The following is a 12,500-nucleotide window of genomic DNA, read 5'->3' on the forward strand; positions in this document are numbered from 1 at the left end:
TGTGTGTGTGTGTGTGTGTGTGTGTGAGTGAGTGACTGTGAGTGAGTGAGTGGGTCAGTGTGTGTGTGAATAAGTATATATATATATATGTATATATGTATATATATATATATATATATATACATATATACATATATATATATACTTATTCACACACACACACATACACACACACACACACACGTGTGTGTGTAAGTGAGTAACTGTGAGTGAGTGAGTGAGTGTGTGTGTGAATATGTATGTATATATGTATATAAATAATATATATATATTTATATATATATAAACACAGGTGATAAAATACATTTTCTGGAACACTTGTTCACTATTCGCAATTGATAAATGGGATTAGTCATACCTGAAGTGACCTTGCTCGATCGATTCAGCTTTAAAATCTTTATGCTCACGCACATGCACACGCCCCCCCCCCCCCCCCCCACACACACACATGCATATGTATACATACATAAGTATGTATGTATATATACGCAAGTTCACACACACACACACAGACAAACGTAAATGTGTGCGTGCGCGTGCGTTATTTATTTCATTCCTAAACCACCATTTGCGGCATATGCGACGCACCTTGAATTTAATACACAATAGCTTAGAAATCAGCATTAGGAAATATTCTAAAACCTGTCCCAGAGCCAATCCGACAAGCTTAACTACTTTGTAAACTTCATAGATTTCAGATCATTTGCGCAGTTGAAATTATTCGATTATTCGGCAATTTAAAATGCACAGCTTAACCCTGCCGTACGTGTTTCATCGGCATTGCCAAACCTGAAAGGGATAACAGGTGTTTACAGTAGGCCGATGTGTATTCCGTAGGAGAATTGAACAATTGTAGAAGCACTGTATACTTCCGTGAGGATTCCCTTTAACTTCATGAGGTACCGATACACATTGGTACCGGAGAGATGATTATGGTGTGTTATACGGTACTTGTGACCACTACATGGAGGTGGTTTTTTCCTGACCGCTGCCGGATCTTTGAAGAATCGCCACCGTTAGTTTGGGAAGATCTGTTGTTTGTTATTATGTCTTGTTTTCTCTTAAAAAAAGCTTTATACATCAGTTGACCTCTTGTATTCGCTCTAGAGTTGCCTGATAAATATCAAACATGAGGCGATTCGTGGGTTTAGGGATAAACATCTTGGTAGGAAACAGAGTGATTCTATGGGTCAGACATTGAAAACAGTGCGTCTTCTGCTGTAAAGCTTCCGGGCTAGTACAGTGGTAACGTGTCGGCCCCTCATCCGAGGGGTCGGCGGTTCGCGCCCCGCCCAGGCGCGAGAAGTTGCAATTGTCGTTTGGAGGTTACTGCTGTGACTGGGCACCACGGCGGGTAAGGACAAAAGCCGAGTCAGCACCAGCTGACACACGTTAGCGAGTCGGCATTAGTCGACACAGGCCGGGCTCCCCTCATGGGCATAGCCCGGGCGAGGCTCAGCTTCGCATATCGGACTTATCCTTATCTGCTGTAAAGTATGGTCTGAGTGTTGTATCTACATTTATCTATATATGTATATGATATATATAAATATTCATTTACACATACGCACACGAGCGCGCGCGCGCGCGTCTATGTATATATGTATATGTATATATATACATACACATACACATATATACACTACACATACATATCGTACATATATGTCTGCATGTGTAACACTATAAACGCTAGAACAAACGACCAAAATAGATCAGGCTCTAGTCTGGCACACAGGTGAAGAGAACAGCCAAAGCATGTGTTTGAAAAAACGCACTTTACTCAGGAATGTATTTCATTTTGAGAAGGCTTTTACAGTGTCTCCTTGAACTATAACCCCCTCGTTACATTAGATGATTTATATATATATATATATTTTTTTTTTTTTTTTTTTTTTTTTTTTTTGCTTAAGTAACATACAGAAAGCATCACACATACCTTGTTCGATACTGTATACCGCCTGTGAGGATTTGTTAATTTGGAGGTAGCTAGTATGTGATTATCCGTGCCTGTGGGTCTACTGGTCTCCAGGGAGATAAGTGAGTGAGCTCTCGGTAACTCTTAACTGCGAAATGTATATATATAGTGAGAGCTCGTTAGTGGGATAATCTGATGTTTTGTGCGAAATATTATCAGTGATGAATTTCAATTTGAATACTATATACAGTATGTACATATGCGAGCAATGCCAAACCCAAACGTGTGCACAGACAAGCAGACAGACAAGCAGACAGACAAGCAGGAAAGCAGATATACAGACACGCACATATCTACTTATATATATTTACACTTGCACAGACAGAGAACAGGAAAAAGAGATAAATACGCGAAAATGAGCAACGAACAGCGCACCATAAGTCACGGTTCCTCGCTCGCCAATATCACGCCGAAGTTCCCCCTCCGATTTGTTCTCAATGTTCTTAAGCGAGACGATCGAAGGTGAGGTCTCAGTGTCACGCTTTGTTCATGATTCGAAAAAAATATATATTAAAAAGTAATAGGTGAAATATCTCACGCCTTCCAATAAATCAAATTATCATCTTCACGCCTGGCGGGGTTTCGTTATGCTGACAGCAATGATGATCTATTAATGTCATTTTCTGTCTCTGTCTGTCTGTCTCTATTTTTGTTTCTCTTCCCTCTCATGTGTTTGTGTATATATAAGTATATAAATGTATATATTTTCTCTCCCTCTCCCCTTATTTCTCTCTCTCTCTCTCCTTATTTATCTTTTACTGTCTCTCTTTCCCCCCTCTCTTCTTACCTTCATTTACTGCGTATTGCGCAGGCTGTTCCCTCTGCTCTGATTCCGTGGCCGATGCTTAAAGTGAACTGAATAGTAGGTTTCCAGTATTTGAAGCTCAATTCACGTGGGGGTTACGCTAAAACACCTGGGGGCTTGAGCTCAAACACCTGGACAGGTAATATTTCCACATCCCTTTGCAGATGAAATACGGTCAGGTCAGGCCTCACATTTAAACCCCCTCTTGAATTTTAACTCTTAGTCTGACTGTCTCTATCTCTCTTTTTCTTTATCCGTTCCCCTTATCTATCTGTCTGTCTGTCTCTCTCTCTCTCTCTCTCTCTCACTGTTTTTTTCTCTTTCTCCCCCCCCCCCTCCCTCTCTCTTTCTCTCTCTCTCTTTCTTCCCTCTCTGTTTCTCCCCACTTTCTTTTATTCTCTTCCCACTCTCTCTGTTCCTCCCCTACTGTCTATTTTTTCCCTGTCAGACTGTCCTCCCTCCTCCACACGTTTCTCTCCCTGTCTCCCTTTAATCCCCCCTCCATCCACCGCCACCGCCACCATCACCATCACCATCACCACCACCACCAACCACCACCAACCACCACCAACCACCTCCAACCACAACCACCACCAACCACCTCCAACCACCACCACCACCAACCACCACAACCACCACCAACCACCACAACCACCACCAACCACCACAACCACCACCAACCACCACCACATGTGTTTTCGACGCTGAAATACGCCCAACACGAGTGGGCGCGTGAACGTCCTTCGCAGGTTAAGGTTACGACAATTAACGCCTCCTTGTTGGTCCTTAGAATCATGTTGTTAAAAGAAAAAAAAAAAATTACGTACGAATACGTGAAATTGTTCGTAACTAGCTAGCACACGAGGGCGATTTCGTAACACAGCGGAGATACAGGCCGCAGCAACGTCATATGTAAACACGGTTAATCTTGCTAAAACACGGCATGATTATCGGCAAATGTGCACGTATAATTAAGCACAAAAATACTATGGAATGACTATCATGGGAATTTACAGGCTATACACCAGCCAAAAGTTCAAGGCTGCTAACAAACCATGTAAGCTTCGTCATGTGAGATACAGGTTAATAACTGCATCTCATAAGTGACAGCTGTGTCAAGGATCTCCGCCGCCCGTGTCTGCGGGGGGGCGGGGGTGTCAGTCACTGAGTCAAGGCTCACGTACGCTTTTCAATTGGTGTCTTTAGAGATCAGAAATACAGCAATGCATAATGTATATGTATATGTATAAGTATAATTACGTGTGTGTGTGTGTGTGTGTGTGTGTGTGTGTGTGTGTGTGTGTGTGTGTGTGTGTGTGTGTGTGTGTGTGTGTGTGTGTGTGTGTGTGTGTGTGTGTGTTTGTGTGTGTGTGTGTGCGCGCGCGCGTGTGTAAAATATGTAATTCAGTTTATTATGCACGCACATGCAATATGTTTGAAGTCTATTTCTCGACCTATGTATATGTATCTATATATGTACTTTAAGTGTGCGTGTGTATGTATGTGTGTGTCACACACACACACACACACACACACACACACACACACACACACACACACACACACACACACACACACACACACACACACACACAAAGAGTTTTGGTTGTTTTATTGTTTAATACTCACACACCTATTCTCTTCGCGCGCGATGAGCGACGCATAGATATGAAACACAGCCCGTGTAAGGAGGAAGAAAGCTCGCTGCTATAAAGTAGTCCTTTGTATGAGATTGCGCAAACCATGTCTTTAAAAGAAACGATAAGAAAGGAAAGGAAAAACAGCACACGCTCGCATGGACGAATCTCCAGGGGGTAATTGTTCTGCTGGAACGAAGTAAGATCTCGCCTCGTGTGAAAATGAACAGGTGTCGAGGCGGAGGGAATGTATAGACACACACTCACCTCACGTTTGTGTATGTGCAATGTGTACGGACAAGCCTCAGCTAGCGTGGAGAAAAATCGAGTAAATATGTACACCCACACACCCAGACACACACACACACAGAGCTTACGTGTACACTTGCGAGAAGCATGGTTAAATGTACACTGATATCCCCTCCCCTCTCCCAACCCTATCTTCTCCCTCCACGAATAAGACGAAACGTGCATACATACATACATATACATACACTCACACACACACACACACACAGCTCACCGCATCACGTCACGCTCCACAAGTTGACTAACACGGAAACCTTAGGGGCTTACGACACAGAAGAAGCGAGAGGGAAAAACCGTGTTATATTTTCGAGTGGGGGGGGGGGGGGGGGGATTTTTTTTTTATCTCGCTATAGTCCTCTGTCGGGTCTTTGGGTGATATTACCACGGTATCGGGTTCCAGAGTTTGCGAGGGATCACAAGAGAGATGTGTGTGCTTCTGTTTACGTGCATGTGCGTGTCTGGATTTATGTGTATGTACAGTGCATATGAGTGTGTTTTAATGGACGTGGGCGTGAAAGTGTGGTGTTTTTTCTATATATGCATGTGTGTGGTTCTGAATCCACGCCAGCGCGGGAGTGTGTTTCGCATTTCAAAACCATTCAGTGGCGTTCGGCAACTTTGCAACTCGGCTCCAGTGAAAGTATAAGAGGGCGAGGGTCAGGCGCACTCGTCAGCAGGTCACGAGGCGCCTCAGCGCAGAATGCACTATCGCTTCTCTGCCTCTGCATATAATGACCGCAAAAATGTGCCGTCGCTCCTTTACCCGCATGAGAAAAACCAGAGAAGAGAAGACAGAGGGCGTTGTCATCCGACAAGGCTTGGAAAGGACACAACAAAAATATTCAACTTATTTTTTCCTAATGAGCAAAATTGTGGAAAGTATCTGGTTCTTTTTTGTGCGGTTTGTTGCAACATCGACGTACCCATATAATCACTTGCCTTTTCTTTAAACATTTTCTCTCGAATAATTACAGTCACATCCCTATAATAATGAATAATGATTGCATAATAATTGTGCACGCTGCATCACTTCAGTATAGAAGTCTAGGAATGTAAAAAAGCTAGAAAATAAGTAACTAAAAGAATGTACATAACTTAATTTCAATCTCGCAATTAAATGTTACTTGTTAAGCCACGAAATTGAATGTTACTTGTTAAATTCATTACGAAGACAATGCCGACCTTTATAACAGTCAACACTGAGTGATAAAAAGCAGGTCTTGCCTTACTATTCAAACAGCGTCCGGAGAAACTTGGAAAAACTTACTCGATAAGAACAGGGCGATCACCTTACATAAGTGTTCGAGATCTACTCCAAACACGCTATTCATTAGGCTTAAAAGCTATGTAATCCCGAGGTAAATTCCTAATATAGATATGTGAAACATGTAAGAGTATCGAGTTAGACTGGACTAAGTGATGGTGTTCCGCAGGGTTCAATCCTAGGTCCTTGACTGATGTTATATAATGCATAAACCAGATACTAAAAACGTTTGTAATTTTGGCCAATTAATAATGAGAGAGGAACTGAAACAATTTTACCTACAAATAACAAACCAAGGTCGATTTGAAAGGTGAAAGTAAAAGACACAAATTTGCCAACAAAAATCTGAATGCCACAAAATGAAGACTATGCCTTCCTGTTTAAAAAAAAAGAAAAAAGAATGCAGACAATAACCAGCAGCCTTGAAATCTACGAAGAAAAATAGTCGTGAGTCAAGTTAACTGAAAGTGGAGGAACAATGCACGAAAGCTTCGAACAATGCCAATGAGCGAGCGCGCAGCTTGCTTAAAACGTAGCGATATTCAGAATGTTTCAAATCAGAAAACCAAACATCAATCTGAACATTTCAAACTTCCAATACAACGCCAATTATCACGGGATTCATCAGACTAAATAAAACAAGGGGTCCTAAAAATATAGAGTTAGAATGCCCTCCAGCAAGAGAAGGGCATCGTGGGAACAAATCATCCTTTGTAGCATTATCGTCTGCTACTATTACTCTCATGGTCAATCCTGATGTCATCATTATTAGTTTTCATAATCACATCATATCACACTAATTAGGGCAGGGAAAGAGAGAGAGAGAGAGAGAGAGAGAGAGAGAGAGAGAGAGAGAGAGAGAGAGGGAGAGGGAGGGGGAGGGGGAGGGGGAGGGGGAGGGGGAGGGGGAGGGGGAGGGAGAGGGAGAGGGAGAGGGAGAGGGAGAGAGAGAGAGGGGGGGAGGGAGGGAGGGAGGGAGGGGGGGAGGGAGAGAGAGAGAGAGAGAGAGAGAGAGAGAGAGAGAGAGAGAGAGAGGGAGAGGGAAAGGGAAAGGGAGGGGGAGGGGGAGGGGGAGGGAGAGGGAAAGGGAGGGAGGGAGGGAGGGAGGGAGGGAGGGAGGGAGAGGGGAGAGGGGGGAGGGAGAGAGAGAGAGAGAGAGAGAGAGAGAGAGAGAGAGAGAGAGAGAGAGAGAGAGAGAAAGGGAGGGGGAGGGGGAGGGGGAGGGAGAGGGAGAGGGAGAGGGAGAGGGAGAGAGAGAGAGAGAGACAGAGGGAGGGAAAGGGAGGAAGGGAGAGAGAGAGAGAGAGAAATCGAGACCCAAAAAGCATGCAATTTAACCACTCAACTAAGAACAGGTGGAGAAGGAGAGCCTAAAAAACGTGATCTCGGTTGATCTAAACTACATACAAACGAACGAACACAGATTTGATCTGGGCTCTTATAACGTAATCCACTAAAGAAAGATCTGTTTACTTTACCTGATAAATCAAAAAACAAAAGAGAAAATTGCCTTGGAGAGGGAGAGGGAGAGGGAGAGGGAGAGAGAGGGGGGAGGGAGGGAGGGAGGGAGGGAGGGAGGGGGGGAGGGAGAGAGAGAGAGAGAGAGAGAGAGAGAGAGAAAGAGGGAGAGGGAAAGGGAAAGGGAGGGGGAGGGGGAGGGGGAGGGGGAGGGGGAGGGAGAGGGAGGGAGGGAGAGGGAGAGGGAGAGGGAGAGGGGAGAGGGGGGAGGGAGAGAGAGAGAGAGAGGGAGAGAGAGAGAGAGAAAGGGAGGGGGAGGGGGAGGGGGAGGGGGAGGGGGAGGGAGAGGGAGAGAGACAGAGGGAGGGAAAGGGAGGAAGGGAGAGAGAGAGAGAGAGAAATCAAGACCCAAAAAGCATGCAATTTAACCACTCAACAAAGAACAGGTGGAGAAGGAGAGCCTAAAAAACGTGATCTCGGTTGATCTAAACTGCATACAAACGAACGAACACAGATTTGATCTGGGCTCTTATAACGTAATCCACTAAAGAAAGATCTGTTTACTTTACCTGATAAATCAAAAAACAAAAGAGAAAATTGCCTTGGAGAAACATATTTTAACACTGGAGGTTATTAGTTACCAGATTTATTACGTTATATTAATTGAAATTCGCGGAATTCACGCCAAATTTTCCCACTACCTGTTCCCTTTTGTCCTGTTTATCTGACAACAATAGAATTATGAACGTTTTGTATTGCAGGTATGTTTACGCAATACGCCCTTTAAAACAAAAAGAAAAAAAAATCTCTAAACGCAGCCTTTGTTCGATCTTCATTGCAATGTGAAGGACATTTTTTTTTTTTTAATCAATCTTTCGGAGATGCCCTTGATGCGGTCTGGCAAAAAAAAAAAAAAAAAAAAAAAAAAAAGGAGAGAGAGAGAGAGAGACAGAGATAGAGAGAGAAGTATATATTTTTTAGAATTGATCAAAAGAGCTGCTATAACTGTTCATGAACATGTTTTTTTTCATTAGAGTTTTAATGGTGATAATGGTAATATTTTTTTTTGTGATGAGTGCAGTGAAACTAGCGACGAGGTAATGACAGTAATAATGTAATGGGGTTGAAGTTGACGGTACAAGAGGAAATGTTAAAAGATATAAAGAAATGGGAACAACAATCATGATGGCGTGATAAAGATAATGGATAATGTTAACGAGGAATATCATACTGACGATGATAATAATCAAAACAGTAATGATAAAAAAATAATGCTAATTTGAACTAAATGAATTATGCCAACAGCCCAGAGGTACATAACTAACAATTACACCCGTCTCTACTCTGCCAACCTACCAATACACCACAAAAGCACAAACAACAACCACGTGCCAAGCTGAAGACTCAAAAGGGTAAAAAATAACACCCATATCCGAACAGCTGTTACGGACACCATATGCCTCTTTCTCCCACACAAATACGAATAACTATAACATAATGGCTTTCTTGTGTGTCATAGCTGCACTTTCTCTCCCTCTTCGAAGTGAATCATTAATACGATACAACTTTCTCTTTTCTTCGCATTTTTTTTTTTTTTTTTATCTTAACTTAGACAGAATAATATTTTGTTTTTTTCATTCGTTTTACTATATATTTTTTTCAATGTTCTTTCCTTGTCCTCGATTTTGTTATGGTTATTGTCACACACTTGTTCATCTTTATTATTGCTAATATGACTGTTATTGTTGTTATTATCGGTAATGTAACATCACTAATCGTATTACTGTTGCTACTGATATCATGTTATCCTTAACTAATACTTCTTGTTATCGTCAACATCATAATTGTTGTTGTTTTCATGACTATTATTATTCCGATTAACAATTAATATCACACATGGTATTATGATTACCATTCTTATCTAGTAACGAATAACGGATAAGAAAAATACACTTTAATTTAAACCGTAACAAAACAAGAAATGGATCGAACTGGTAAATTAACTAGACGAATATAAAAACTCCCAAAATAACATACCCGACATGTCCACTAATAAGCATGTCGTAGAGAGTTTAGGGAGTGAAAGCTTGAAAGGAGAGACGAGACGGTGTTGCCAACAGAAGGTCATAGAAAGTGAAAGGCTTGGGAGAAGACTGATGCGGGAAGGCGGCGGAAAGGGAGAGGGGGGGGGGGGAAGAGAAAGAAAGATGGAGGGAAGGAGATAGAGAGAGATGAGTAAGAGAGGGAAAAGACAAAGATATAGAGAGAGTAAGAGAGAGGGAGAGGGAGTGAGGTAGATAGACAGATATATATATATACATATATATATATATATATAGAGAGAGAGAGAAAGGGAGAGAGAGAGAGAGAGAGAGAGAGAGAGAGAGAGAGAGAGAGAGAGAGGAGAGAGAGAGAGAGAGAGAAAGGGAGAGAGAGAGAGAGAAAGGGAGAGAGAGAGAGAGAAAGGGAGAGAGAGAGAGAGAGAAAGGGAGAGAGAGAGAGAGAAAGGGAGAGAGAGAGAGAGAGAGAGAGAGAGAGAGAGAGAGAGAGAGAGAGAGAGAGAGAGAGAGAGAGAGAGAGAGAGAGAAAGGGAGAGAGGGAGAGAGGGAGAGAGGGAGAGAGAGAGAGAGAGAGAGAGAGAGAGAGAGAGAGAGAGAGAGAGAGAGAGAGAGAGAGAGAGAGAGAGAGAGAGAGAAAGGGAGAGAGAGAGAGAGGTAAATAGACAGATAGAGATAGAGATAGAGGTAGAGGTAGAGATAGATAGATAGAGAGAGAGAGAGAGAGAGAGAGAGAGAGAGAGAGAGAGAGAGGGAGAGAGAGAGAGAGAGAGAGAGAGAGAGAGAAAGAAGGAGGAGGAATGGAACTGGGGATTGGAGAGGCGAACAAGCAGGGGAGGAGCAAGTGAAGAAAGAGGGAAAAAGAAGTAGGGGAAGAGGTGAAAAAAAAAGCATGCACTCGAAAATCAAATCTCAAAGTCCTGAACAGCTGGAGGAAAGAGAATGACAGACAAGGAAGCGTTGGTATCACTGTCTCCAAGATTCGGTGAACGTCGGGGAAGTAAAAGGACGTTGGCAATGCTGTTTGTCAGAGGATGAACGGCGAGGTGAGTGATGTTAGCGAACGTTGGCAATGCTGCCTGTCACTGACTCCAATGAACAATTGATGAAAATTGATGACTATGCAATTTGAAATAATTATACTGGCGGGCGTATGATTTACAAATGCATTTTAAACAAAATAAACAATTATTTGAATTGGTGTTTTTTTATGCGAAACTTAATACCACGTATTTCTCCGTTCTGTATGCTGCTCCCACAAAATGGTAAGTCTACTAATAAAATTTTAATGCATATATAATTTCGGGGGAGGGGGGGGGGGTCATTAATTCATGATAATAAGATAATGATTGCAATTGCTGAAATCTGAAATAAAACATCCATTGAGAAAACGTATTTTTTTTTCTTTATAATAAATCGCCATCGTCAGGAAATGCAGGCCTAGGTATCTTTCAAAAACTCTCTATGGGTGTGAAATAAATATGAATCTGTCTGAAAGAAATAAAGATTCACTTCCTGAAGTCTTTCCTCTTATACGCAACGTTTGGAAAAATCGAGACCTTGACTTTTACTTTTCTACGCGCATTGTTGTTTACGATAAACGGCATCACATTAACAGAGACTATCTATACAAACACATTTACAAAATTAACTATTCCAATAAATCAACAAGCAAAACTCAACCAAACCTCGTGAATAAAGAACCACATAAAACCTCAGCTCCGTCTCACCCAAGAGGGCAAAATGCTATAAAAATAAAACAAAAAAAAAAGTAAACATTCCTCGCCCCACCCACCTTCCTTCGCCTTAGCCAATGAGCGACGAGAACATGTCCTAGGGTAAGGCCCTTCTCGACCAATGAGAGCACGAGCTGATCATGGGTAATGACCGTTCGACCGTTGGCCCCAAAACAGGTTCTCTTGTCCCTTCGTGTGTGTGTGTGTGTGTGTGTGTGGGAATATGTGTGTGCGCGGGCGTGTGTGTGTTTGTGTGTGTGTGTGGGACGTTTTACAGAGGGTAATGGCCTTCCATTCCTTCGCTACTTCTCTTCCTCTTTTGTTTTTGTTTTCTGTTCTGCTATAAGCGCTGTTGCCGCCCACATCTCTTTGTCTTTCATTTATTTCATTTAAAATTATGCACAATATCTGATATATTCACAGTAAGCCTGATTCGTCTTTTCCTTTACGAGGTCTGACGGGGAACGAGAAACATTTACATTTATAGAAAATATGAACTGCATAAGCCCGTCATTCCCGGCAAATAAAAACATTATTTAATGCCATAAAACTGGCTTCCATTAACACTTACTAAAATATTTAATTTGGTTATTTAAAAAATGATGTTGGTTACTGGCCCGTCGGTGTATGCATTTAACAAGAGCACGGAGGATCGGGAGAGAGAGAGAGAGAGAGAGAGAGAGAGAGAGAGAGAGAGAGAGAGAGAGAGAGAGAGAGAGAGAGAGAGAGAGAGAGAGAGAGAGAGAGAGAGAGAGAGAGAGAGAGAAGAAACAAAGACAGACAAAAACATGAAACAGACAAAGAGAGCTAACGAGTTAATGATAAGAAATTATAACAGAAACAGTGTGTTTGTCCGTCAGCCCATGCAAACATTGGTATGCGCGCGTAAGCTTTTATATATATACATGAGGGTGTGTACACAGTTCGTTAGCATCCAGGCTCTCTCAAGGCCTTACGGTCGACCTCAAGGTGTTTTATCTACAGGAAGACGTACATTGAAGGTCATGGGTGGGAGGATATGGAAGGAAAGATAATTATAATAACTGTAATGATGATGATGATGATAATAACAGTGACAGTAACAATAATCATAAGGATGACCACGATAAAAACAAAAACAACAATAATAATAATGATAATGATAATGATAATAACAGCAATAAACAATGTTAACATTAATATTAATGATAATAACAAACACAACAGGTATAACAATAATACGAAAAAGAAACAATAATACGGAGAAACGAGTGGAT

At 42.0% G+C, this 12,500-nt stretch overlaps 2 protein-coding genes across 6 annotated transcripts in view; one reads left to right on the plus strand and one right to left on the minus strand.

Moving 5' to 3' along the window:
• LOC125028569 (solute carrier family 35 member G1-like) overlaps positions 1-12,500 on the minus strand; it is a 69,219-nt gene that overhangs the window by 32,663 nt on the left and 24,056 nt on the right. The window contains exons 1-3 of one of the 4 annotated variants that reach the window (XM_047617969.1): positions 2,766-2,989; positions 2,354-2,459; positions 1,940-2,066 (exon numbers count right to left, since the gene is read on the minus strand). The exons of 1 other annotated variant lie outside the window; for it this stretch is intronic. The gene's annotated coding sequence lies outside the window, so the exon portion shown is untranslated. Of the gene's footprint in view, positions 1-1,939; positions 2,067-2,353; positions 2,460-2,765; positions 2,990-12,500 lie in introns of those variants that run through there. 2 more of the 4 variants (XM_047617971.1, XM_047617970.1) reach the window with 2 other exon arrangements.
• Positions 1-12,500, plus strand: part of LOC125028568 (carbohydrate sulfotransferase 1-like) — a 57,733-nt gene that overhangs the window by 16,185 nt on the left and 29,048 nt on the right. The gene's annotated exons all lie outside the window — the stretch shown is intronic.

The sequence above is a fragment of the Penaeus chinensis genome, chromosome 9 (genome assembly GCF_019202785.1).
Source record: "Penaeus chinensis breed Huanghai No. 1 chromosome 9, ASM1920278v2, whole genome shotgun sequence".
NCBI classification, from domain to species: Eukaryota; Metazoa; Arthropoda; class Malacostraca; order Decapoda; family Penaeidae; genus Penaeus; species Penaeus chinensis.